The sequence below is a fragment of the Homalodisca vitripennis genome, chromosome X (assembly GCF_021130785.1).
Source record: "Homalodisca vitripennis isolate AUS2020 chromosome X, UT_GWSS_2.1, whole genome shotgun sequence".
NCBI classification, from domain to species: domain Eukaryota; kingdom Metazoa; phylum Arthropoda; class Insecta; order Hemiptera; family Cicadellidae; genus Homalodisca; species Homalodisca vitripennis.
In genome coordinates this window covers 97,722,288-97,747,183 of record NC_060215.1, presented here as the reverse complement: position 1 = coordinate 97,747,183, position 24,896 = coordinate 97,722,288, and positions in this window count along the sequence as shown.

The following is a 24,896-nucleotide window of genomic DNA, read 5'->3' as shown; positions in this document are numbered from 1 at the left end:
GCTAAAATAAATTACTCTTCATGTTTAATTCAAGAAAGCAGGGGTGATTCGAAAAAGTACTGGAATGTTGTTAGGAAGTTAATTAAGAATTAAAAGAAGGGTTTAGAAAATAATTTATTATAGTAAACAACGTTGCAATAAGAGCGAATAACAATGAATTACTGGTTGCAAATGCTTTTAATGAATACTACAGTGACATTATATCCAATTTAAGGTATGAGGATTTTGGAGAGGACTTGCTTTATGAGGACAACACTGAACATGAAGTTTTCTTACACGGTCTCGATATTAACCTAGCTGATGTTGTAGTTACAATTAAAAACGTGCAAAAAGAATAGTTCTGGGTTTGATGGTATTAGTTTTAATGTTATTAAATAAAATTTAGATGTGCTTGCACCAGTTCTTTTTTCAATTTTTCAGAAATCACTAAATAATGGATTAGTACCAAAAATCTTCAATATAGCAACTGTCATCCCAGTTTACAAAACTGGGGATACCAAGGATTTATCCTCATACAGGCCAGTCTCGTTGATTAGTTCAGTTGCTACGATTTTTGAGCACATTGCAAAATAAAAGTTAATGTCGTATTTTACTACTAGATCAAATTTTTCCTCTAGACAATTTTGATATTTGCCCGGGAAAAGTAAAGACATGGCGTTGAATGATCACATTAGCACGATTGTTGGCAGCTTGGATGATCATAAATACATATCAGCTACCTATCTTGATTTTCAAAAGCGTTAGGTCTCCTTGATATAGATCTACTTGTCATTACATTTAAAAAATACTGAATAGGTGGCAGGACTCTATCTAATGACGCAATGCTCAGGAGCGACTATCCCAATAACAGCTTCAAGCAAGATTTAAAGGGCGAACCCAATCTTTGTAATAGCTATCGGACGAGCAGAGCATCATGAGAAGGTTTCTCTCTTTTGCAAGGCTATATACTCGTTAGTAATATTCTGTACCTCAACCCCAATATTGGAATACTTTAAACCTGGTAGAGATACTCTATCAGCCGAAGTATATCGTACCCCATCTGCAAACTAGACTAAAATATCGAAAAGTGTTGTTATTTCTCCATGATGTTAGTTGTTGTAACAGTTCGGCCCGTTACGAACTGGGAAAGAAGCTGCGGAATCCGGGAAACGGTATTTGGTCTTCTTTTACTATGGTAAGTGGAGGGGATACGTTGTTTTAGTTTATTAAGTTAATTTTGAGACGTAATTTCCACTTGCGATGCGTAATCTTAAATAATGGCAGCATTCTTTGTCAATGTGAACTTGGTTCAACATGCATTGTAAGTTATAAATGTTTTCTTAAAACCATACATTTGTGAAATAACAATGTAATAGTTTTTCATATAATAAGTTTCACTGAATTATTAATTAATACTCATGCCTTTTTTAACGTTTTTAAATTTTAGACATTAGATTTCTAAATCTAATTAATTTCCAAGATTTATATTGTATATGGCAATCACTTGTGGAGTACTAAATATACTTATACTTTTTCAATGAGTCTCTTATTCTCTAATGCCTAATAGAATCAAATAATGATAATATTAATGAAAATATAACACTTTTAATGAAACATGGATTAAAATGGACAAGATGGCCATATTGGTTTAACTATTAACTATGTATGTTTTCTATTATTCATCAAAATTGAAATAAGTTAAGTAGTTACTAATAATAAAGATTACGTATTTGTTATGCATGCAACATTAACACAATAAAAGTGTTATTTGACGAATAAACGACGTGGCCTTATTAGGTGTTCTCCATGAGACCCCAATAATGAGTAGGGTTTCCCTTAGTTTTATGATTACTTCTATATTTTTTATGTTTATTGAAATTGTAAAAGTTTTAACACTTTGTGTATACTTCAATTAGGCTCACTATCAATATTTCCTTTAATGTTTTAAGGGGGTTTTTCCTCAAGCACTAAAGTTCTATCCAGTGGGAATACCCACCTCCACTCTGGTGTTTTGTAAGGAGATTCTACACTGGGTCACTAAAATAAAATGAGAAAAACAGTTAAAATAAAATACTTATTAGCTTTATTAAACTCTATCCCCGTCCATGTAAAATATTTACAATTGACCTATCTTTCTTTTATCGTAATATCTTTACAACTTGGTGTTCACTTGATAACTCCTGCACTGGACCTAGAGAGGGATGGCCGAGCTGGATATCGAATCACGATCTCGATAGTCAAAGTCCTGAGTTCGACTGGTAGCCCCCGTAAGCTCCTTAATCTCTGTTGAAGTGCTCGAGGTCTAGTAGCGGGGTTCGGAAATCGGTATGCTGTCATGACTCTATGGTCCCCGGTTGAAAAAACGGCATATGATGACACACTAGCTCTGTGTGCTCTCAACTGGCTGGCAGACCATCAAATTCAAAATCATGGCTCCTACGAGTACTTCTGATCAGGTAGCTGTCCTGCATCATACTCTTCCTGAAAAAAATCTATTATATGTGCCAGACAGCATGTGGGAGGAGTGGGGATCAATCCTCACCCGACCACATCCGTTACAGATGCCACTGGTAGCTCAACACGCCCGTCCCGTGTACCACGGGCTCTAAACGCCCCTACCGAGGTGTTGGGAGCTGAACAAGCCCGTCTGACGATATACCGGGAGCTCAACACGCCTGTCCCGTGTACCACGGGCTCTAAACGCCCCTACCGAGGTGTTGGGAGCTGAACAAGCCCGTCTGACGATATACCGGGAGCTCAACACGCCTGTCCCGTGTACCACGGGCTCTAAACGCCCCTACCGAGGTGTTGGGAGCTCAACAAGCCCGTCTGACGATATACCGGGAGCTCAACACGCCTGTCCCGTGTACCACGGGCTCTAAACGCCCCTACCGAGGTGTTGGGAGCTCAACAAGCCCGTCTGACGATATACCGGGAGCTCAACACGCCTGTCCCGTGTACCACGGGCTCTAAACGCCCCTACCGAGGTGTTGGGAGCTGAACAAGCCCGTCTGACGATATACCGGGAGCTCAACACGCCTGTCCCGTGTACCACGGGCTCTAAACGCCCCTACCGAGGTGTTGGGAGCTCAACAAGTCCGTCTGACGATATACCGGGAGCTCAACACGCCCGTCCCGTGTACCGCGGGCTCTAAACGCCCTTACCAATGTGTTGGGAGCTCAACAAACCCGTCTGACGATATACCGGGAACCCAATACGTCCCTAGTACCAATACCTAGGATCCTCAAACACTTCGTTACAATGTGCACTTCAAAGGACTAATTTACATCATGCCTTAATTTTTATTTTACGAAGGTGACAAGAAATAAACGTCATTCAAGTTAAAACAGGTCAGTTGTCCAATTTATCTTTTTAAAACTAAAAATAGTTTTAAGTTATACATTTGTGGATCTGACGTACACAAATTTCAAACGAATTATAAACTTAAAGTCCTTTTATGTAAACACTATTCTTTCAAACAATAAATTATCTCAAAAGTAACAAATTTAAATTTTTATAATTTATGAAATAGACTTGTTACAAAGGGTGCTTGGTTTCGAATAATACAATAGCAGTTTTGTAAACCAGCAGACATAACCTTAAATATGTAAGTTTAAAACCGTTAAATGCACAGTTTAATAACTTATGAAACGAGTTGGCTTGGTAAACAATTATTAATTATCTAAAGTCAATTTCTAGTACAACGTTGCATCGTATTAATTTCATTTCAAACGATAAATAAGACTGTTCATAGAGAGAAGAAAATCCCTTGTTTGAATAGCAAAGCTATGATAGAACATTAAAGGTTACGGTCAACTTTCCACACCACACGCCATTTATTGTATGAGAAGCCAAGTAAGATAAATATTGGCAAACATCCAGACGGATGCGGTATCCGACTCGGTAATACATTGCTTAGGAAATCCAAATCCAAGGCGAATGTTCAACTATATATTTTACACACTAACACCATCCTGATCTAGAATAATTGTTCAGAATATTAACACTCGTTTATTCCCAAACTAATCCAATATAAAAATGTACTTTTTAGTCCAGTCTCGAGTTCATTATAACAGCTATTTTAACACTAACACTACTAATTCTTGCACTTGAAAAAAAGCTACATGTTCTTCACACCCAAAAGATTCGTTTCATAACGCACCTTATACATTTAATTCTGAATAATTAAACTATATAGCTGGTTACATAGAACGCTAATAAATTGTAAAACTTAAAAGGTAAAGTTAGTTACTGCACTACAAATATTTAAAAATAAATTTTATAGCCTTTGGGCTTTTTACTTGGCAGTACAGTTTTATACAACTGCCCTATAAATAGAAGCGCAAAGAAAAGTTTTAAACCCCCCTTACGATTTATCCCGTACAAGTCAATTACAACGTCAGCATAGTTATGTTTCTCGAGGTGCTTAGTCAGTCTGTTTCTAAACATTGTGAAAACTGTATTTGTAAGGATCCTTTTAAAATTATATTGCATTGTTCCTATTTAGTACCAACAAATGTTTTTATTAAATTGATAGTTTCAATAATATAATTTAAAGATAAAATTGTAACAAGTAAAACTTTATTATATTTATCGACTCCCATAAAAACTTTAACTTTCACATAAATAGCGTTAAGAAATCATAAAACTATGAACTAATTTTATATAAACACATATCTTAAAAAGTTTCAGTCTATATATGTTTTTTATTGAAAAACATATTTCAAAATCTGTTAAAATTATAGTGGTAAGAATATTAATTTTATTATATCCTAACGTAAACCAAAATACTGTTACTTTAATCACTGTTGATGAAAATTGCCATGCCACATTAAAAATATTAATTGCAACTAAAAATCTTCAAGACATTTAAACTTAGTTGATAGATTGAAACGAAAGTCTAACAATTCAAACAGACTATTAAAATATTACTTTTTTAATATTAAGTAAGGTAAAAGAGGAAAGTGTTCTCACGTAGTCGGCCAAATCACTTATGTGATACCAACGGTACCTTTCGCGCATAGCTTTTTAATTTAAAATTACCAAATCCCTCCCATTTTATGGCATTAGCTACGTAAGGAGTATTAGATATTCGAATTTCACATTATTTTATGAAACAGGTTCAGAAGGCCGGCTGACTGGATTTTGGAGTAACGATAGAGGTAGAGTTAGTATATTGTATAATAAAGAGGCATAATTAAATGTAGGCTAAATTACCAGGTTGTAAATTCTCATAATCCTTGCATCCTATTTTCCTATAAATGTGATGTACCCGTATAAACATAGCCTTCCTCAATGAAACAAAGTTATGCTATTCATGTTGTTTATAGCTTTAGTGGACAGATAAAGCAACACTATATTTCCATTTCAAACAGTTTTTTTTCTTCACTGTTTGAATAAGAAAATTGTGAGAAATAGGAATCCTAGAACAACATTGGAATGTGCACTCTGTAATAATTTATCAATATGACAAATTATGAGTAAATAAACATGAACAGGAAATTATGATCTATACTAAAGTATAAATATATAAACATGCTATTACAATAATGCTGTAGTATCCAAACATAAATGTTAAAAACTAGTTGTATGCCCATTTTAAATTACTGCACCAAATTTCCTTACATTAACTTTCTCAACTCAAATCAAAGAAACCTGACCACGATAGTTAAAACAGGTTAGATAATAATAATAATAATAATAATATTTTTATTGCGGTAACAATTATAAAATTGCATACAAACGTCATAAATAAATATTTAAATAGTAAAAAGGTAGGCCTAAACTTCATTCACTCACGCACACAGTCACATGGTTCTCTCATTCACTCTCATCTTCATTCTCACCAGACAATCCTGCCACTGCCACACCAGAACCAGAGGATTGATGGTGTTAGTTTTGAATTTCGTCCCAGCGGCTCTCCATAAACTCGTCAACCGAGTAAAACACCCCCGACAGCAAAAGATGTCTTAGTCGAGTTTTAAATTTTTTTTGGTCATTCAATTGTTTGATCTCTTCAGGGAGCTTATTGATTAGCTTGACACCAACCTCAGACGGCAAACGTTCGAATGCTGCAGTTCTGTGTTGTTGAACGCGGAAGTTGTCCCTGCCTCTAGTCCCGTACTGGTGAACGTCCCTGCCTTGAACCAAGTTACACTTAGAACGGCAGTACAGGACAACCTCCAGGATATAGAGACAGGGCAAAGTCAGCAATCCAAGCTCCCCGAAGGTGTTTTTGCATGAATCTCTGAAGTTCAATTTTGAAATGATTCGGACAGCTTTCTTTTGACTTCTAAATACACGTTCGAATTTGTATTTAGAACAGCTGCCCCACAGTCTCAAACCGTATGTCAGATGTGGATATACCAAGCCAAAGTAGGCCGTTCTTAGTATATCCAAAGAGCAGAATTTTGCAAGGTTCCGTAAGGCATAAATGCCTGAGGAAACCTTTGAACAAATGCCGTCAATGTGATCGTCCCAAGTCAGCCCTCGATCTAGGTGCATTCCGAGGAACTTGGTGGAATCAGTTTCTTCTATTAGAACATCATCCGCCATCACGGCAGCGAAGTTGTCAGGTTCTTGCTGCCGGAGAAAAAAATTGACGACGCTTGATTTGGAACTGTTGGCCCTCAGATTTAGTGTTGAAAAATACTGAATACATGAATACAGTTCTAAAAATGAGTTGATTTCTAATTCATCTTTTGTTTTTGCTCTGATGCAGAGAGTTGTATCGTCAGCATACTGAACCATCCTCCCCGTAAGGATCGATGAGTTCAATCTGTTGACGTACACAAGGAAAAGGACAGGTCCAAGGATAGATCCCTGTGGGACACCATAAGTCATTTTAACCTTTCCTGACAGGGTATTCGCAATCTGCACACACTGGCTTCTATCCCTGAGGTAAGACGAGATCCATTTGTGTGGCAGACCTCGAACACCACATGTCGTCAACTGGTACAACAGTGTTTCGTGATGTACACAGTCGAATGCTTTAGAGAGGTCTAGAAATATGCTTAACACATGTTCTCTTCTCTCCAGGCCATCGACAACTGTATCGATTAGGTCTGTGACCGCATCGATTGTTGATTTGTTTTTTCTGAAACCAAATTGTTCGGAACAGAGGATTTCAAAACGATCAAGAAAATTTTCAAATCTGACAAGAAAAATCTTTTCAAAAACTTTGCTCATAACTGGGAGGATTGAAATTGGACGATAGTTGCTTGCAAGGCAAGGATCGTCTTTTTTGAAAATGGGTTTGACTTTCGCAGATTTCAAAAGGGAGGGGAAAATGCCTTGGGCGAAAGACAAGTTGATCAAATTTGTGAGTGGAGCCAAAATATGCTTAGAGCAACGTTTGAGCAGCCACACAGACATGCCGTTGATGTCACATGATTTTTTTGGTTTCAATCCCTGTATCACGCGGGCCACCTCTTCCTCACTCACTGGAGACAGTGCCATGGATGAGACCGGTCCCATCGATGACACTTCGCTGCAATTGAGGCCTTTGAATGATGGGTCAAGTGATGCAACAGATGAAAAAAATGAGTTGAATTCACTTGCCACTTTAGAGGGATCTGAAATAATTTCGTCCTGGATTTTAAGCTTTGGAATTTGGAAGTTTTTTGGGCAATTTGGCTGTGTTGTTACATTTTTAATAATGCCCCAAGCAGTTTTGGAAAAGTTTTCGCAATTTTTCAATTTTGTTTCAATTTCACGTGCTTTTGCAGATTTTATTGTTTTCCGATATTTGCTCTTGAAATTTCTAAAAAAAGTTTTAAATTGTTCATTTTCGGTGCTAATGTAAATCGAATGATAAAATTTGAGCCGTTCACGTAATTCTAAAATTTCCTTCGTCACCCAAGAATTTTGTTTTGCTTGTTTGCGCTCTTTAAAATTTTTGAAAGGACAAGTTACATTTAAGTGATAAACAAAAATATTATGAAACGCGGTGTAAGCTTCATCTACGCTTTCAAGATTGTCTAAAAACGACCAGGACTCATTTTTTAAAAACGTATTCAAAAGGGCAATGTTTTCCGAGCTAGTGCCTCTTTTGATTTTGGATGACGGGTGTTCAATTTCTGGCTGAAAGTTACTGATAGTGGTCTCCTGAGCGAAGTGGTCAGAGATGGCCGCATTGAAAACAGTGACTGAGGCGTTTGGAATGTTTGTGATGACGTTGTCGATGGCTTTACTCGATGTGGCGGTCACTCGTGTTGGCGTGTTTTACTGACCAGATCAATCCGAAAGAATTTAGGATGTCGCGTAGCCGCTGGGTCAGGGGATTGGTGTGGTCTAAAACATCAATGTTAAAGTCGCCAGTTATGATAAACTTGGACGAATTCAAACAGATAGAATTTAGAAGATTTTCAAAATTAAAAAAAAAATATTGCTGCATCCGTTTGGAGAACGATATATAAACCAATAATTGTAATTTTATCATCAGAATTCAGGCCGATTTTTATTCCATCCACTTCAAAATCTAAATCACAACTGTGAGTCAACTTGTGTGGAAGGAATTCAATATCAGATTTTACGAAAATTGCCACACCTCCCCCTTTAAAATGAGTTCGATCGTAAGATGTTGCCAATTTATAGTTGTCAATCCTGAACAGTCTGACTGTTTCAGGTTTGAAACCATGTTCAGAAATAACAAAAACGTCAGGATGCAGTTCGCGTGCCATGAGCGACAGCTCGTCTGCTTTGTTGGTGGCAGTCTGTGCATTTTGATGCACAACCGAGAAAATGTTGGTTGAATTTTGAATTTTGTTGGTTTGATGTTTTCTGTGGAATTTTTGACGCAAATTTTGACGCTCTGGCTCTGATGTGTCTATCCTTCTTTTACATTGGTTAAAAACCGACAGTTTTTTTGTCCAGAATCATCACCGCACTGGAGGTTGGCTGGGCGTTGGCTCTTCACCGCCTCGGCGAAGGTGTCGTAGGCCATGGTCCGGACCGGTGGTTCACGAGAAGCTGGCGACACATGGGCGGCGGGCGATCCCGGCTGGGCCGGCGGCGGCGGCCCGCAGGTGCTAGCGGGCGATGCCAGGACCGGGGTGACTGCGTGGTCCAACCTTTGCACACACTCCAGCAGCAGCTCGGCCAGCAGGTGTTTGTGTGTGGGCTTGAGGTGCATCCCGTGCGGTGTGAAGGCCTCTCTGCCGATGAGGCTGAAGTCGAGTACTTCTGTCCCACGATGCCTCACGCACAGCTCCTCGATGTACGAGTTTACTCGCGCGGTCTCCAGGTTGACAGGATGGCTCGCAGGCAGGTCGTGTCTGTGGGGCAGAGTAGCGACGACAACCCCGCCGGCAGTCCCTCAGCTTGCTGGTGATGCGCCGCTCCAGGTGTTGGTAGATGTTCACCTGTTGACCGGCGGCAACATCGTTAGTGCCGGCAATGATGGCGCAACAACTATCCGCTGGAGGTGGGGTGTCGGACGCCACTTCTTGGAGTTTAGCTCCCGGCTTGCAAACTCCTTGCACCGCAGTCCCTTGGGCCACCATCCGCCGCACCAGACCAGCCAGACCGCGACTGTGGCTGTCTCCGTCTATGAGGATGGAAGAGAAGGACAGTGGAGTTTTGCGGTTGGTCTGATGGTCTGATAAGGCGTTAAGGTGTTTAGAGGTTTTTCTGGTTCGTTTCTTCTTTCTTCGCCGTTTTTGTCGCCCGTCATCAGTCTTCCGCCTCTGGGATTTGGGAGGTTCTTTCTCTGAATTACCGCTCTCTGCGGCATCCCTGTTCTCCGAAGTAATCGGAAGGCGTTTCTTGCTGTTGATAGTCCATTCCATCTCCAGCACTGCTCCTCCACACTTGCAACGCGCCGCCCCCTCCTTCAGACACTGCAGCTCAGCCTCCAGAACCTCAATGGTGACCTTGAGGCTGCCCACGAGGTCCCTGGTGTCAGCACAGCGCTGGTCCCTGCAGTCGGAAAGCAGGTCACACTGTACTCCGCAGTCGGTCGCGGAGGCGCGGCTCGGTGAGTCAAGCCGCGAGGAATTAGCCACGAACACCTGATCTGTGTACTGCAGCAGTCGTGTGTCTGATTCTATTGAGTGGTCTAGGACACACTTCAGCTGATCCTTAAGCTGCTGTATCTGATCTTTGAGCTTGCCATTCTCAATGACAAGGTCCGCCACCCCTGGCATCGACGCTGGCAGCTCACAGAAGGATGAAGAGCCGACAGGTGCCGCGGCATTAGAAACTTGCTCGGTTGGCGCGGCAGGACGACCGGGGTGGAAGCTGCGGGCGATGCCGCTAGTGAGGTCGAGGAGGCCGTCGATCCACCACCCAGATGCGGAGATGTATTTGGAGACGTCAGTGTCCTCATAGTGACAGGGTGCGGGCCAGTGTGCCTACTGTGTGTTACTGTTACGGAAGTTTTTTCGGCGTCCGTTTTTATTGTGGCTCCGCATGTCCGGCCCAGGCAGCGCCAGACTATCTCGCCAGTCTTCACCGTATACCTCTCTATACTTATAGTTTTTAAATAATATATTTGGTTTTCCGTTGCGGGTAGTTTCGATTTCAAACATTGTGATATATTAATTTATGCCTGCAAGTCCGGAGTATATAGTTTGCAGAGCAGTTGTGTGTTGCGGGTGGTATCCAGGAGCCAAGGCGCCAGTGAAACGCGTCGATTTGTGTACACGCCGCCTTCTAGGTTGGACGGGTAGCAAGGGGAATCACGCGCGGCGTATTTGGCTGCAATGGACCGCAGTGCGCATGCGCAAACTTCCAGGCGGGCGACGTGACCCTGTGATAGCTTGTCAGATTTTATTGCCAAGGTTAAAGTGAGTTATCTAAACTAAAACTTCACTCACTAAGCTCCGGTTTTCAACGTCTAGTAGCACTGTGAATGTGTTGAGAGTTACCCTAGGCATGTTATAAAAAAAATAATAATATGTCTATATAGCAATAAACCCCTTAATTTAATACTAATTACGGAGCACTATAATTTTGATAGCAACAAATATAGATTGAATCAGAGTAGAATCTTATATTAGAAACATACAGTGAGAAGCATGTAAAGCATGTCTAGGTCTGTGCCTTGGGAATTGAGAACTATTTTGTTCATTAGAGCTATCCAGATATATGTAATTATTAAAGTAATAATTGATGTCAAACACCCCAGAGTTGGCAATTCTATATCTAAATGTTAATACAATTGCCAAGTATGTCATGCTGTACCAACGGTTGTTAAATTTTGTACCTTTGATTTGCTTACACCACTTTTCCTTTTGTGTTAGTCAGTATATCTGAACGTTTGTATTTGAATATTCTATGCTTTTACATTGGCAGGTGGAACGTATATATTTGTTACATTGGTGTCATTATTTATTAAAGGTTATTACCATTTCCTTGTCCATATTAATGGCAGTAAGTGCCTAAGTGTCCTGGGAGTAATTTAAAAATAACATGTTTACCATTTTCAGTTATGGTTACTGGGACGTTACCATCTTTACATTTGTACAGACACCGTCAAGTGCTGATATGAACCGTAAAGGTAATAACGTTCTGCTGTGGCATTTGTTGTCTTTAGAATAGCAAAATGTTCCGCAGATTATCTGGAAACACAAGGCTGCTATAAAACCCTACAACTCATATAAAGTTGTAGAATATAATAAGCTATGCTTGTTATGCATTTTGACCCATCACCAAAAATAAGTAATTCCTGAATATATGTTACGGTAGATAATTATAGGTTCCTTTTTTCGATAAAAAATCTTATAATTTTTAATACTTCTGGGTAATTGAAATCGTGAGAAAATTGTATACCACTGTTCATAATAAATATTGGCTTTGTAAAGCTCAAAATATTTGTAAACTACATTTTTGTTTTACACCTTGTTAAAGTTTAAGCGTTATTTACTGGTTTACTGTATAAAAAAATTACCAGAGAATGAATAGTTTACTTTTACGATTTAAATTTAGTATTGAAATTAATTCAAATTATTTATTCTGAAAAGACAATTTCCTTTTAAATTTTATATATTACAAGATATTTAATTTTTGAATGACATTATCTATGTTACTTTAAAATATTATCTATAAAATAACCCATCTTCCACTGAAATTCCTGTAATTTATAAAATACTTTATAATTTATATATAAAATAATAAAATAACACAATAAAGTAAGTGGATGTAATAAGATATCGTTAACTTAAAAGTATTTTCAAGAAATATTTCATTCAAATAAAAAACTTCAATCCTTATTAGACTTCCTTATATGACGGGTTAGGTATCTTTTATGATAGGAATAATATATTAACTTCTTTATACATTTTATGTTTAATCAGTAGTCTTTTTAAATGGTTTGAAATGTGGTATAACGTAAATTAAAAATCGTAATAATATTTGAAAGATTTCCTTTAAAACCAAATATCAGATGATAAGACATTGAAATAAAAGTTTTCTGACAATGTGTTCAAATTAAAATAGTAGAAAGCAACAGAATCTGTACATTAGAAAATAAATAAAAAAGTCCCAAGATGCGTGAGCAAAAATTATAACTATTTCGAAATTAATTTACTGTATGCTATAAAACAATGATCGGTGGCACTGAAATTTGAACGAGTTTGTCTCTTACACAATTGTTTTTCATCTCTTACACACTCATTGATAAAAAAATTGAAAATTATTAGGCATGCCTTACATATAAACATAACATATCATGAGGTAACCGAAGAAAGAGCAACAAAACAAATTTCGGACAGCAAATTCCACCAAAATGTGAAAACATCGGTTTTGCATCAGATAGGAGATGGCAGAATATAGCATTAGAAACAATTAGTCTCCTTTTGTTGAGAGTAGCACTTGGCACTATATATTGATTATAAATACTCACAAAACGTTTTCGTTATCCTAGAAGTCACATTTTTGCTAAATTAAATCCTAATAACTTTCATTTACACTAGTTAAACCATAGCTCTCGCCACCCTCAGAATTTCTCTTGGTGCAGCTTGGCAAAGCAGACTAGTGGACACTTGAATCACCCGATTATAACAAAAGGCAACAGGACCTTGTAATTCATTATCCGAAATTGTATTTGGCCCCGCCGTTGCAAACCAAACACAGCACACACAGTATAATGTAACTCTAAACAAAAGCTCTGCACTGTAACTGAGTATTAAACTATTTAGCTCCGGTATAAAATAAGTTTAGATATTCTTTATTAAATGTGCTTAAAAATGTGGAAATTTCAAGTCAACCGAGCTACATGAATACAAAAAAAGATCGGTAAAAATAGTTAAAACTAAAAATAAGCTTAGAATACAACTCATGACGTTTAATATGCATGATAACGTGAAGTAATTTAAGCCTGAACAGAAAGATTGCTTGGGTAGGGAAACATTAAGATTCAGATAAGAGCCTTGAATATGACATATATTTTTCATTACCTCTTTTATTATTAAAATTCCAACACGTAGTGGACTTTAGATCTATGCTTATATTCAATATTTCTCATCCTTTCTTTCTGGGACATTCCTAAGAACTTGTATAGTTACTGTTAGTTAAAGAAATACTTTTTATTAGTTTATTGTCATTCAAGTGGTCACTTCTATTCATTGATACAATAAAAAATAATTAACTATTATACTGCTCACTAAGCAAACGTACTGGTTATGATTTTAAGTAGTAAAATGCTAATTTAATACAGAAACCGGTAAAACAATCGCATATCGTAAATAATATCATAAACAATTAAATAATATAAGAAACGAAGGACGGGGAGTAGGCCAAAAACTACCGTAATACGATGATATAAGTAGGATGTAGGGTGAAAAGTTTAATGAGAAAATTACCGGTATTAGTTTTAGACGATTTAGGAGATTGCGAGGAAGGAAAAACATATATTAATGGAACTTTTAAGGGAATTTAATGAAAATGGAGAGGAATTAACAAAATAGTTTGACATTGACAAAACAAGAAAAATCTTGAACATTTTAAATTTAAATACTACTTATATTTAATACATATACCGTTAAACCATACTTAGATTTTAACTCAAGCTCCTCAAATACCGCAGAGGAAAAGTAATTCTTTTCGCGCTCGGTCTGAAATTAAATTTTCTTTACGTAAGCCATCAACTCCACTAAAATATCCAGAAACTACTGTCAAATTATAACAGCATAACTGCCTTGAATATTACGTACTTCGATCTAGGAGCTTTGCCAGAACCATTTTTTGCATATCGTTAAGGACATAAAAGTGACACTAGGTTGATATTTCTCTAAAAGGGTAAAAAGCCCTTTAAAAAGATTAGTGTGTAAATTTAAATCCATTTTAAGTTTTGGAAAGTCTCTTCATTTGTTCCAACTTTAATATTTATTTTAATGCAGACACGTTGAGCATACATCTGATGATGGACTTTAAAAGCTGATGTTAAACCTATTCACAAATATGTGTCTAAAAACGACTCTTTATCTTTTGTCTTATGGAATTGATTCTTGTTACATTTTCCACGTTTACGATATAAACAGGCTAATTCGAGTACCCCTTGCTCTGGTGTAATGTGATTATGTTTTTAAACTGCGTGCCTTAAACAAAATACACATGCTACATGGTCGAAACAATTTTTTTCTGCTAAATGTTAGCCTTCCGATACCCACCTCGAGTTTCAACCTTCCTTCTTAAACCGTGTAAACCCCTTCAAATCTGTATTTTTTTTAAGCTCAAAACTCTAATAAATACATTCCTACATACTTATAATCTGTTTCCGGAAATTTTGTCAATACAATGTTGGCAACTTATGCCTTCAGTAGAGCTTGATCCACCTGTTATTCTGTGTCTTATTGGTGGTTCTACTAAACAATACTTACGAAGGAATCATCTTGGCTGGCTTTAGAATTTTTAAAATAAAATGCACTATGGACACTATGGAACCTGTTCGTACCATACATGCTGCATTTTTTCTTAAGTAGACACATGAAGGTACAGTGAGCAAGCTTTATGGACCGTACCTAAAATAAAACAATGAAATATGATTTAATAATTAATACTGAACGATTACAAAAAGTTGAATAATGTAACTAACTATTTAAATATGTAAATAAATAACAAATAAACAATAAAACATACTAAATTAATGTGTTCATTGGTAAGTAAATTTTTCAAATTTTTTTTTAGAAATCTAAAACATGAGCAAACTATTTTCTAATCAAAAGTATATTGTAAATAATTGTTTTAATATGATCAGGACCAATAGATACAACAGTGACATTAATTACTCGTATTCAGTTACATCAACACATACCATATTTAAACATGTAATTGCTATTTTACACATGTTTCTACTATTTACCTTATAGTTATACCAATTGTATTTGCTGAGTTTTATAATTGACTTGGTTCTTATAACAGGATACCGCACACATTATCTTAATCAAACTACGTAGTCTTAATATAATATTTTATATGATAACTCTATTTTATTCTACAAAAAAAATAAGTAGTGTTTGGATGGGTCAAACATTAAAAATTAAACTTGATAAGACACAAGCTGTATAATTTATGTCTGCTTTGTTAGTGTAGTAGGCTCCATAATCATCAGTGCATGAGAAACCGATTGGCTGATTTTGTAAAAACTTCTTGGTTCGTTAAATCTATACAAAATAAGATTGTGATGGTAAATCTTTTCCTGGGCAGTGCATTAGACTAAATAATATTGTTCCTAGTATATTCTGCCTGATCACCTGTCAGTTCTCTCACTATGCAATTCGTTAAATATCTAATGCCGTTTTCCAGTGTAAATAAAACAAACAATATTACAGTTCATATCTTCCTTCGTAGCATTCTAGGCACAAAAGTTTTGAAATGTGTTCAACTCGGATAGCTGTATTTATCGTATTACGAGATTCGTTAAATATGTAAAATCTTTGTCTAATGTATATAGTCATGAAATATAACGATTGGCGAAAGGATGGATATTGAAACTCTAATCCTTTGGAAATGATGTCCAATACTATAATTTGCTAAGTCAGTTACAAAGCAAGAACCTTAATTTAAAACTTGTTTGTGATTTCATACTTAATATTTATTAGAATATGTATAATAGTAGCATAACACTTATATAAAAATATGCATAGATGCTAATTTTAGATTCAAACAATAAATGTTTTTATGGTTGTGGAAGATACGTTCATAAACTATAATACGCGAATAACAAATTATGCTATCAAATTATGCTAACAGTATAAATATTTGAATACATACACATATTTTGCTTGTATAATAAATGTCCGTATACAAGACTTTCTCTTGATCAAGACCAGGATATTAATCTAACTTATTACTAAAATCTATATCAGCATGTAAGATATATTTTTACATTATATTTTATCTAATATTTTATGAAACTACTTAGCAGTGAATGTAAAAAAATGTTCCCATTTCATATTGGGGTATTTTTATTGTAGAACTTTAAACTAATATGCAATACAAAGTATTAAGATTATTGCAGAGTAAATTAAATGTTTCAAACTCTTAGAAGAACTGTATACAGAATACATTGCTACAAGTACCTGTCGGAAATATCAGCAAAACGTGGTCCCCAGGGCTTAACACACAACCAAGCAAAGCGAGAGCTCTATTGCAGTAGTTGCTCACTCTTAGTGCACAGAGAGCTGACGTGTTCGTAATATTTTCTGGTAGGCTAACTTTCTTATTTATCATTACTACACACACGCTCTATTGCGGCAGTCGCCAACTGTTAGGCCACAGAGAGCTGACGTGTTCGTAATATTTTCTAGTGGGCTAACTTTCTTATTTATCATTATTACACACACGCTCTATTGCGGCATTCACCTACTCTTAGGCCACAGAGAGCTGACGTGTTCGTAATATTTTCTGGTGGGCTAACTTTCTTATTTATCATTATTACACACATGCTCTATTGCGGCAGTCACCTACTGTTAGGCCACAGAGAGCTGACGTGTTCGTGATATTTTCTGGTGGGCTAACTTTCTTATTTATCATTACTACACACACGCTCTATTGCGGCAGTCACCTACTGTTAGGCCACAGAGAGCTGACGTGTTCGTAATATTTTCTGGTGGGCTAACTTATTTATTTATCATTACTACACACACGCTATATTGCGGCAGTCACCTACTCTTAGGCCACAGAGAGCTGACGTGTTCGTAATATTTTCTGGTGGGCTAACTTTCTTATTTATCATTATTACACACACGCTCTATTGCGGCAGTCACCAACTGTTAGGCCACAGAGAGCTGACGTGTTCGTAATATTTTCTGGTGGGCTAACTTTCTTATTTATCATTACTACACACACGCTCTATTGCGGCAGTCACCAACTGTTAGGCCACAGAGAGCTGACGTGTTCGTAATATTTTCTGGTGGGCTAACTTTCTTATTTATCATTATTACACACACGCTCTATTGCGGCATTCACCTACTCTTAGGCCACAGATAGCTGACGTGTTCGTAATATTTTCTGGTGGGCTAACTTTCTTATTTATCATTATTACACACACGAACTCTCTATTGCGGCAGTCACCTACTCTTAGGCCACAGAGAGCTGACGTGTTCGTAATATTTTCTGGTGGGCTAACTTTCTTATTTATTATTATCATTATGACACACACGCTCTATTGCGGCAGTCACCTACTCTTAGTCCACAGAGAGCTGACGTGTTCGCTAATATTTCTCTAGTAGGCTAACTTATTTATTTATCATTATTACACACACGCTCTATTGCGGCAGTCACCTACCCTTAGGCCACAGAGAGCTGACGTGTTCGTAATATTTTCTGGTGGGCTAACTTTCTTATTTATCATTACTACACACACGCTCTATTGCGGCAGTCACCTACCCTTAGTCCACAGAGAGCTGACGTGTTCGTAATATTTTCTGGTGGGCTAACTTATTTATTTATCATTATTACACACACGCTCTATTGCGGCAGTCACCTACTCTTAGTCCACAGAGAGCTGACGTGTTCGTAATATTTTCTGGTGGGCTAACTTTCTTATTTATCATTATTACACACACGCTCTATTGCGGCAGTCACCAACTGTTAGGCCACAGAGAGCTGACGTGTTCGTAATATTTTCTGGTGGGTTAACTTTCTTATTTATCATTATTACACACACGCTATATTGCGACAGACACCTACTGTTAGGCTACATGGTGCTGCCATTTGCGTCATAGGCTCTAGCGAAATAACATTATTTTTCATCAGTATAACACACAAGTAAGAAAAGAGAGCGCTATATAGGATAGTAATCAACTCTTAGTCCAGAGAGAGCTAACATTTCCGTTATAGACTGGTTGCAAAACGTGCTTCTCTATCAGTAATAAATACAAACAAGCAAAGAGAGCACTATATTGGAGTTGTAACCTACTCTTAGTCCACATGGAACTGACTTTTGCGTTATAGTTTTTTATAGGAACAAATCCTATTTATCAGTATACACAAGTGAGGGAAGTAAGAGCTCACAGTAAGTTGCAGTTGTCACTAACTCTTTGTCCACAGGGAGCTGACGTTTGCATTATAGGCTTTGGTGGGATTACGTTCTTATTTATTAGTGAGTAAAACGAGCGCTCCATTACAGTAGTAAACCATTCTTAGTCCACAGGGAGCTAACGTTTGCATTATAGGCTTTGGTGGGAACACATTCTTATTTATTAGTGAGTAAAACGAGCGCTCTATTACAGTAGTAAACCATTCTTAGTCCACAGGGAGCTAACGTTTGCATTATAGGCTTTGGTGGGAACACATTCTTATTTATTAGTGAGTAAAACGAGCGCTCTATTACAGTAGTAAACCATTCTTAGTCCACAGGGAGCTAACGTTTGCGTTATAGGCTTTGGTGGGAAAACATTCCTTTTTTTCAGTATTACACAAGTGTGTAAAGCAGGTACTGTATTGCAGTAGTTACTTACTTTTTGTCCATAGGTAGCTGACATTTGCGATTTATAGGGACTTCCGGGAAATATTCCTATTATAAGTAATACAAACAAGTGAGGAAAGCGATCGTATTTTTGTAATAGTGGGCGACTCTTAGTCCATAGGTAGCTGATGTTTGCGTTATAAACCCCGGTAGGAAAACTTTCTTACCACACTAATCTAGGTTGGATTTCTTATTTATGAGTACTATAAACAAATAGGCAAACACTGCGCTATATGGAAGGGTTAACCCACTCTTAGCCCACAGATAGCTAACGTTTGCGTTATAGGCTCTGGTGGGAAAACATTCTTATTTATCGGATACGTCGGAAACGTTTGTGGTCTATTCAGAAGCAATATGCAATAAAAAGACTATTCAAAAGCATAAATCCTGTTTTTAAGTAACACCTTATTATATGTACACATTCATTAAGCTTTGGGGCGATATTTTATTAATAACCTGTATTTTTCTAACGGCCTTACATCACGATTCTAGGGGTCTCATGACCACTATAGTTGTGTCCATTTTCTGTAACGTCATTTTTTGATCTTTTTTTACAGAATATACATTTAATTGTTATATTTAATCTGTATATTAATATAATGTTAGGGGAATGATATCTCCTGAAAATGGAAGGCTTACGCTTTCTTTTGTAAAGCTGTTAATGCAAGTATATGACTGCCAGCGATTGATAGTTTTATTCTAAGGTTCGATAATAATGTTTTAGATGATTTTTGTTGCTATATTTATTTTTATTGTTCAAATTTAGTAGTACGCATTACAATAATGGTGTTTGTTAATAAGCCAAAGGAGTCTTTAACATGAGGATAACGTAACTGAACAACGTAACCTAGGGTATGTCTAGGAGATATATAATGTTAATAAAACAACGTATTGTTCTTTATTGGTACAATGCCTAAGTAGGTTAGGGGGGTTTTATATATTTATAAAATAAAATAAAAGCAACATTTCATGGTTAGTGATTAAACATTTTTCAAATTGTAAACTTTAATCTTCATCAATTACAATATTTTACAATGATTTTATGTTTTATGAAAAGTTTTATTTATTTTGTCCAGATAACAAGTTCGATGGTTAGCACCTTAAAGCTATAATTTGAAAAATTACATTATGATAATCTATGATTGTATTTTGCTGAAACATCATATATTTCTTTTTATATAATTATCTTATGGTTAAAATTTTCTTATATTACTTTCTTTTGAGTATTTATACAGAAACAGAACTATTAAGACTTGTACCGAATCCTAATCTACAGTCAAAACTAGGTTCTGGGACGGATAGAATCTCGTTATTTACGACTTATCAAATATATAGGCACGTTTAAAAGTAGAGTGTAAAGTTTAACATAACGGCCACGCCGCAGCCTTCTTGAATATAAAAAAAATATTGTAACAACGCCTCTTATATTTGTAAAACTACTGAATATTTCTTTCCATTCCAAATTTTATTGTAATAATCCAATTCCATATACTGTAGAACGCTAAAATGCTAACTTTATTAGGAGTTTAAATTATTATTAATAACAATAAATAAAATTGAAAGCTTTTTACCAGAATGAGAGTTCATTTTAAGAAACACTAAATTTTAAGCGTAAAACATTGTAAGTTGTCACAAAAATAACATATACTGATCAATAAAATACATACTTCTATATCAAAGGGGTGAGTGTAACTTGTAAGCCTCCCATATAAACACGAAAGGATGCCATGATTGATTACCTAATTGGTGTCATCAATAACTTTTTCCTAACAAGTTTTGGTAAGCAGAAATTAATATTTTTAACAATTTAATGATGTTTTAAATCAATTAATGATAAAGTAAGTGATATTTATAAGACTGCATTCAAAATTTAAAGAAAATAATATCAAATGTAATAATAAGAATAAAATACCAGTTTCAAACTACAAATAATTTGCCAAATAATGCTTTACTAAAAAACATTTATTACGTACTCTATGTGATAATTTAATAAACAATTAACAAAATGGTTCTTTTCTCTGAAAAATTACATAACGATCAATTCGGAGTAAAACATATTTAAAATATTCCTATTAAAATTTTTTAAATTATTAAATGGAGTGTGAAATTATAATTTATCACACACACATATAAATAAAACACACTATGTGTTTTTGGGTGCCTTTATTTATTTAGTGTGTAATAAACAGTAATTTGCTGGAGGGAAAACAACGAGTATTGGGCAGCCCTGCGAAACAGTGCTATGTCAGGCAGTTACGGAGGCAGCAGTACAGGTTGTGGCTGCGATACCTAAGTAAACCTAAGTTAATAAGTTTTTGAAATCAACAAGTAAATTCATAGGTATACCTGTAATTCCATTACGTAAGATGAATATACATTATTATAACAACTTTATAATTCAGACTGGATTAGAGTATATTAAGTTGTTTGAGGTAAAGTATTTTTTGAATTGTGTATATGGAAAACAACCTCGTTCTTTACTCCAGGTAAACAACATATGGCCTGCTAAATACTACGGTAGTGTACACTCATATTTAGCTAATATTATGTGTAGTTATTATTAAGAGCAATTTTAGGATATTACGATGCACAATCGATTTTTTGGTTTCTTTATTTTGTATTCTAAGGTTTATCTTTAGGATTCTTGAGGATTTCATAAACACCATAGTTGGACTTCATTCGATGTAATTTTAACTGCTCTTATTTTTCCAGAAGTGTTTACATGCATATTTAGTGTAATTTTATTTCAAATATTTGTTTCTTCAGCTAGGGAAAATATAATAATTTGTGATCTATGAAATTTGGTATATTATAACTTATTAAATATAAGAACTAAATATTTGGATACCAAATCTAACTATTATTATTGTTTCCTGCAGTTTCCACGATTTGCAAACAGTCCTGCCAATAAACCTGAATTCCAAGAGTTTTTTTTTTTATATTGATCTACTTTAGTTAGTCAGTTGTGATTTTATTACTGCTACAAGTCCATTGATAAAAATGTATGTGTCTCTTAAGGTAGAATTCGTTACGTAATTAGGTTAATAAACTATTATGGCTGATATTAGTATTGTCAAATATTTTTAGAAACAGTGATTTCTAACTCGATGCTTACTATTTCTATATATTTACGGGTTTGAATTTTTTTCGGATTGAGAATTTGTCGATAGCAAGCAATGCATTATACGTTTCAATGAGTAAAGGCACATAGTGCTGTGTAAACACGTTTCATTGTTACGTAAACAGTGTTTTAAATGTGCTGGAATAGTAACGAATAATATACTTTGTCAGTGATGCTGTTTAGCTAAATCGACAGTTCCAGCTTGTACCTAGTGCAGTGAGTGACAGATGGGGCTCAGACATGGTAGAGGGTTGTTGTCAGAATTTATCCCGCGCATTCGTCTCACGACACTAATTGCTGTACAACATGGAAGATTAGTTTAGACAGTGGGTGGTAGAGATGCTGTCAAGTATGAATCCGCCGATAATAATAACCAGCAGACATCGTACAGTTTCTCAGAATTTATCCCGCGCATTCGTCTCACGACACTAATTGTTGTACAACATGGAAGATTAGTTTAGACAGTGGGTGGTAGAGATGCTGTCAAGTATGAAGCCGCCGATAGTAATCACCAGCACACATCGTACAGTTTCTCAGAATTTATCCCGCGCATTCGTCTCACGACACTAATTGCTGTACAACATGGAAGATTAGTTTAGACAGTGGGTGGTAGAGATGCTGTCAAGTATGAATCCGCCGATAATAATAACCAGCAGACATCGTACAGTTTCTCAGAATTTATCCCGCGCATTCGTCTCACGACACTAATTGTTGTACAACATGGAAGATTAGTTTAGACAGTGGGTGGTAAAGATGTTGTCAAGTATTAAGCCGCCGATAGTAATCACCAGCACACATCGTACAGTTTCTCAGAATTTATCCCGCGCATTCGTCTCACGACACTAATTGTTGTACAACATGGAAGATTAGTTTAGACAGTGGGTGGTAGAGATGTTGTCAAGTATGAAGCCGCCGATACTAATCAACAGCACACATCGTACAGTTTCTCATAATGTATCCAGTGCACTCTTCTCACGACACTAATTGTTATACAACACGGAAGATTAGTTTAGACAGTGGGTGGTAGAGATGTTGTCAAGTATGAAGCCGCCGATAGTAATCACCAGCACACATCGTACAGTTTCTCAGAATTTATCCCGCGCATTCGTCTCACGACACTAATTATTGTTGTACAACATGGAAGATTAGTTTAGACAGTGGGTGGTAGAGATGCTGTCAAGTATGAAGCCGCCGATAGTAATCACCAGCACACATCGTACAGTTTCTCATAATGTATCCAGTGCACTCTTCTCACGACACTAATTGTTTATACAACATGGAAGATTAGTTTAGATAGTGGGTGGTAGAGATGCTGTCAAGTATGAAGCCGCCGATAGTAATCACCGGCACACATCGTACAGTTTCTCAGAATGTATCCAGTGCACTCGTCTCACGACACTAATTGTTGTACAACATGGAAGATTAGTTTAGACAGTGGGTGGTAGAGATGTTGTCAAGTATGAAGCCGCCGATAATAATCACCAGCACACATCGTACAGTTTCTCAGAATTTATCCAGTGCACTCGTCGCACATTGTACACATCGAGACATGGTACAACTTCTTATATGACTCGCCTTATACCTTGAACCGATTCAAGGTAGAAGATTATTAAGAGAAAACAGCTTCTTTTACCACTAACGTTAGGCTTACTTATATTTGTGGTTGGTTTAATTCTGAGACAGGATATTCAAGGTGTGCAAAATACGTAATATTTTTGTACGTCTCTCTTATCCTTTTTGATTCGACGAAATAAACACTAAAATAAGTTGAAATAACAACTAGTTAAAATGAGTAAAATAACTACAGTTAGGTTTTTTCGTAAAAGTTAGTTAAAAAGTTAACTTAAAAATAGTTTTGTACGTAATAAATTCACAATAAAATAATGCTACTACTTCATCAGTCTTGTTGCACTTAAAGATAGTGCCCCAATATGTCCATATACTACATACATATCCTGTTGAAGTCACTTGTTCTAAGAATCGATAATAGATTATTAAATTAACTTTGACACTTTAATTAGAAGTAAACAGGCTGAAAATAGACATATAAATTAGGGAGTTGCATTCATTAAGGTGCAATTTTTAAGAACTTATTGATGAATTTCAGAATAATGTGTACTAAAAAGTAATATAATTTAGTGGAACTATATTTAATACATGGCAGTCTTATGATGTCCCTCCTTTTACAAATTTTGTTCGTGAGACTGAAAGGGTCATACGATTCTAGTTAATTTTGCACCAATTAATAATTTTTGTTTTAAAAAATAACGTATTAAAAATATTTTTTAGTTATATTTTTGTAGACTGTGTAACACTTTATTTCTTTAAAATGTTGTCAGTACAAATTAGCACTATATTGTCGTATCGGTGTAGAAATCACTAAGCAATGGCGTATTATTTATTTGGAAATATTATAAGGTTATAGCAAACATTTTCATTTGTAAAGTAAATAGGATTTTCCTGACATTTGCCATCGTTCAATGATAAGTAACCAGTTGTGACACGCTAAAGGCAGGAATCACAACCACCATGTAGTGTGTCATTTTCATACAATGCTGAAATAGAATTTTTATTTTGGCCTCTGGTCAGTCGTTAGTAGTTGGTAGGTGAATGCAGACCTTTTGTGACCTGTATTCTTCAGTTAAGTTTTATTGATTAGTGTTTTTTTTTTTTTATAAGTGGATGTTTTAGAGTTAGTGTAAAAGACAAACAGCATGGTAGTTGTGATTCCTGACTTAAGCGTGTCACAACGCTCCGGTATGATTTGTTTATTTTAACCTAGTTTATAATTATGTTAGGTTAGTTATTTACCTGAAGAAGAGATCAGATTGCAGATCTCGAAACGTATTGTTATTGATTTTGTGTATCACTGAACGATGACAAAT